This window comes from Monopterus albus, unplaced genomic scaffold, assembly GCF_001952655.1.
Source record: "Monopterus albus unplaced genomic scaffold, M_albus_1.0 scaffold281.1, whole genome shotgun sequence".
NCBI lineage: Eukaryota > Metazoa > Chordata > Actinopteri > Synbranchiformes > Synbranchidae > Monopterus > Monopterus albus.
Genome location: NW_018128161.1, coordinates 380,818 through 385,889, shown reverse-complemented (window position 1 = coordinate 385,889; position 5,072 = coordinate 380,818). Strand labels below are relative to the sequence as shown.

The following is a 5,072-nucleotide window of genomic DNA, read 5'->3' as shown; positions in this document are numbered from 1 at the left end:
GATCAAAGGGGACAAGGGGTAGGGGGGGGGGGGTGAACAGAGACTACGGCCCTTGGTTAGCAGCGGCAGGCTAGCCCTCCCCCCTATACTGTTTGCAAATGTCCAGTCTCTGGATAATAAACTGGATGAACTCCATTCTCAGATTACCTTGGAGAAGGACATACAGGACTGCTTGCTCCCTGCTGTGTTTTTGTTAAAAATGGCTGGGAAAAGAGACTCCCGATGAGGGTATAACTCTGGATGGTCACTCTGTGTTCAGACAGGATCGCAGCACCGCTGAAGGCGGCGACCCGCGGAGGAGGAACTGCCACCATCGTCAAACAGTCCTGGTGCACAGACTAAGATTATCTCTAAATTTTGTTCTGAAGATGTGCAATATTTAACACTAAAGCTGAGGCCATTTTATTTACCTAGAGAGATGCAATGTATAATTGTGAGCATAGTGTACAGACCTCCCTCAGGCAAAGATGAAGCTGCACTAACTGTACAGAATGATTAATGAGCATGAAAACACATATCCTGATGCTGCTTTTATTATTCTGGGGGAATTTAACCACTGCAATCTCATGAAGAGCATGACTAAACTGTATCAGTTTGTAACCTTTCCTACTAGAGGAAACAAAACACTGGACCAATGTTAGAGTAACATCAGAAACGCTTTCTCAGCTGAACCTAAGCCTCATTTTGGTAGATCTGACCACCTAGCAATCCGGCTAAAACCTGCTTACACCAAACGACTCAAGGCGAAACCAGTCTCAGTGAGAACTGTTAACACCTGGAACGACCGTACACAAGCCAGCCTGCAAGGCTGTCTAGAGGCCACAGACTGGAGCATCTTCAAAAGGGGCCACAGACGACATCCATGAATATACAGAGAGTGTGAGTGACTACATCTATATGCGTACCAGCTAGAACGGTGCGTGTTTTCCCCAACCTAAAACCCTGGTTTAATAGTGATATAAAACAGAAAATCAGGAACAAACGAGAGGCTTTTAAGTCAGGGGACCAAGCGGAGTAAAGGAAAGCCCGGTATGAGCTACAGAAGTCCATCAGAGCTGCAAAGAGAGCATACTTCCAAAAACTGGAAGGCGACGGGATCAGACGGTGTCCCCCCTAGAGTGTTGAGAGCCTGTGGGGATCAACTCGCTAGTGTGTATACAGACATCTTCAAACTGTCTTTAACACAAGCAGTAGTTCCTCGCATTTTCAAAAAAATCAATTATCAAGGCATCAGACGCATCTACTCTGAATGACTTCAGGCCAGTGGCACTCACATCAGTTACCATGAAGTGCTTAGAGAAACTGGCCCTCACACACGTTAACCACATGGTCCCGGACACTGTAGACCCCTCCAGTTTGCTTACCGCCCCAACAGATCAGTGGACGATGCGATGGCTCTGGCTTTATTCCATACCCTGAAACACCTGAACAACAGCAGTACGTATGCTCTTCCTGGATTACAGTTCTGCATTCAACACCATTCACCTGGGCAGGCTGAGTGGGAAGATGACAGACCTCGGTGTCCCAACTCCCACCTGCAACTGGATTTTGGACTTCCTGACTGAAAGACCACAAGTTGTCAGAATAGGAGGGCAGGTGTCTGCTGAGCTCACAATCAGCACAGGCTCACCGCAGGGTTGCTATCTCAGCCCCAAACTCTTCACCCTGTACAGCCACAACTGTGTCTCCAACCATGATAACGCCATCATCATTAAATATGCTGATAACACTACCACTCTGGGCCTCATTGGGGGGCTTACAGAAGCTTGGTGAATGACATTCTTCTTTATGGAGAGGAGAATGACAAGAGGCCGGACAGCCACAAGTTCCTGGGCCTGAAGGTGACATCTGCCCTGAGCTGGTCACTGAACACAGCTACCATAATGAAGAAATCCCAGCAGCAGCAGGCGGCTCAGAAAAGCTGAGTTGAACCGTCGCCCTCTCACCCAGGCTTATATAGGACTGGTAGAGAGCATCCTCACTACTGGCATCACAGTCTGGTATGGTAACACCACACAGGTAGAGAGGAAGGCTCTTCAAAGGGTCATAAAGACTGCAGAGAGGATCATTGGGACTGAACTGCCTGCTATGGACACACTGTATAACACAGCGCTGTCGTAAAAGGGCAGAGAACATACTCAGGGATCCACGCCACCCAGTTCACGCTCTGCTCAGACACAAAAACTGCACCTACAGCCTCAGGCACAGCAGGGCGGACAGTATCATCACACCCAGAACTAGACTTTACAACAGCTTTTCCCCTGCCACAGTAAGACCGATGGCAAATACGAAAATGTGAGGAAATATGTGCAGTAACCCCTCACTACCTCATCAAGCGTAATGACATATCCAACTCCACCATGTGAATTACTAAGTACGATGTTTGAAGTTCACTGTGGGAAATACTATTTCTCTATTTTTGAGTATTGCGGTTTTAATTGTCACCTTTATGTAACTTTTTATTTTAAGACTAAGTGTTCTTTCTGGCTTTTGACTCCTTACCTGACTCCAAAGGAGAGCTGCACAAGAATTCCTATATGCCTAGACTGTCTGTTTATGCATAAATGGCAAATAAGTATGTTGAATCCTTCTAACTTGTCTGATTTGCTTCACTGGTATATGCTTATGTGTTCTTTGAGGTCAGTTAATCAGTTTCCTTTGAGTGTGCCCAGAACAAAGCACAAGCTTAGAGGTGATCAAGCTTTTGCGGCTGCTGCTCCCAAATTGTGGAATGATCTACTGCTGTCTATCAGACAAGCTTCTTCTTTGCCCGTTTTTAAGTCTAGTTTGAAAACTCATCTTTTTTCGATGGCTTTCTGATACTTTGTATTGGTATTGATTTTATTTGTATGTTATGTTTATTTTTATTGCATGTTATTTACATGATACAGCACTTTGGTTGTTTTTAATGCTTTACAAATAAAGTTGGAATGGATATATTTTCCCTCCTGCTGCACTGTGACCAGAGGATGTGGAGAAAAATACGGGGCCTGAGGTTACTGCATGTCCGGGAATGTTCCTGTACAGGGACTCACTGTTTTATCTGACCAGGTCTAACCTACAAGCAGCCACCTGTGAAGCCCCTGCGGCAGTTAGTGATCAGCTCATCAACCTGGATTCCCCTGGAGCACAGTACCTGTTTGTTTTGACTGCTTGAGGCCAGTGTGTCTGCCACATGTGATGTGTTGATGGCTAAGGAGCGAATTAACGACCCATGATGTTATTGTCGGCACTATGCTACCTGTTGGAATTAATTTCACTACTTTGGGACTTATGTGGTCATGTGGGGAATTTGGATTGGATTTACCAACCTTGGAGATACTTGAAAGGGAGCGATATTTCCACTACTTAGTGGGACTTAATGGTAAGTTTAAAAACACACGTGTGTCTGTTAATGCCTTGTTTCTGTAACATTAGAAAGAATTGTTGTAAGGCTGGAGAAGTCACTATGTCTGCATTATGCCAGTTAAAATGTGGGGTTTCTCAATTACCAAATTTGTTTAGAGGGTTAAACATCTCTTTTCATCGGTATACTACTGTTTACCTATCTATGGAGGAGACATTCAAATTAGGAGCGCACAATGCTGATACTTCCTGGCAGGGCTCCAAACTAACATTTCACACTGGTGTATCTGGTGCCCAGATCTGGTGACACCACCTTTATTTTCCAATTCAAGGCAAAAAATCTCTCTGGACCCCTGCCCAATGTGACCAGTGATGACATGTTTAGACGCATGTCGTCATTCAACCACTGGCTGTCTAGGTGGTGCCCAGAAAATAACGTGGGCTTCATAGACAACTGGAAAACATTTTGGGGAAAACCTGGTCTGATTAGCAGAGACGGCATCCATCCCACTTTGGGTGGTGCGGCTCTCTTATCTAGAAATCTGGACGAGTTTGTTTTACAACCTAAATTATGACAACCCAGAGTTGAGTCCAGGATGCAGGGTCGCAGTCTTACACGCCTCTCTGCTGTCTCCTTGCAGCTGCTACCCACCCAACGCTCCCAGTACCCCATAGAGACTGTGTCTGCCCCCTGCCCACCTAAATTATATAAATCAAGAATCAACTCCAGAGGAGTTATTCATAAGAACCTAATTAAAGTGAAGAGGACTCCTCTTATAGAACCAAACAACAGGACAATCAAATGTGGTCTATTAAATATCAGATCTCTCTCATCTAAATCTCTGTTAGTGAATGATTTGATAAGTGAACATCACATTGACTTATTGTGTCTTACTGAAACATGGTTACAGCAGGAAGAATATGTCAGCCTAAATTAATCCACTCCACCTGGTCACAGTAACTGTCACATCCCTCGAAACACAGGCCGAGGTGGTGGCGTGGCAGGGATCTTTGACTCAAGCCTATTAATCAACCCTAGACCTAAACATAGTTATAACTCATTTGAAAGTCTCACCCTGAGTCTCTCACACCCAAACTGGAAAACTCAAAAGCCTGTTCTGTTTGTTATTGTATACCGTCCACCTGCTCCTTATTCAGAGTTTTTAAGTGAATTCTCAGACTTTCTGTCTGATTTAGTGCTTAGTACAGATAAAATAATCATAGTAGGCGACTTTAATATTCATGTAGATCAGGGGTGGCCAATGCCAGTTCTCGAGGGCTGTTATCCTGCTTGTTACCAAGATACCAATTCACTTTATCTTTCCTCACTCCACTTTCATCTAAGATGGTATCTTCCAGTTTTTGACTGGCTGAACACACCTGAGCCAGGTAATCAGCAGCAGGTCAAAAAGGGATAGTTGGAAAACAAACAGGACAGCAGCCCTCGAGGACTGGAATTGGCCATATAAATGTATTAGGCTCTGTGACTCAAGCATTGCCTTGAGCATGTCCACAAACAGCAGCACATTGTTCATCTCTGCAGCTGCGTCTGCATAATCCTCATGAATGACTGTCTCTGAAACACGAATACACATACAGTCATGCGAAAAAATTAGGACACCCTTTGAAAGCACGTGTATTTTGTAACATGTTTTAATATATGGTTATTTAATCTCAATTTTAACAATACAGAGAGATTAAAGTAATACAACTAAACAAGTAAAACT

At 44.4% G+C, this 5,072-nt stretch overlaps 1 protein-coding gene across 1 annotated transcript in view; it reads right to left on the bottom strand.

Moving 5' to 3' along the window:
* fer (fer (fps/fes related) tyrosine kinase) overlaps nt 1-5,072 on the bottom strand; it is a 47,828-nt gene that overhangs the window by 8,536 nt on the left and 34,220 nt on the right. The window lies entirely within an intron of this gene.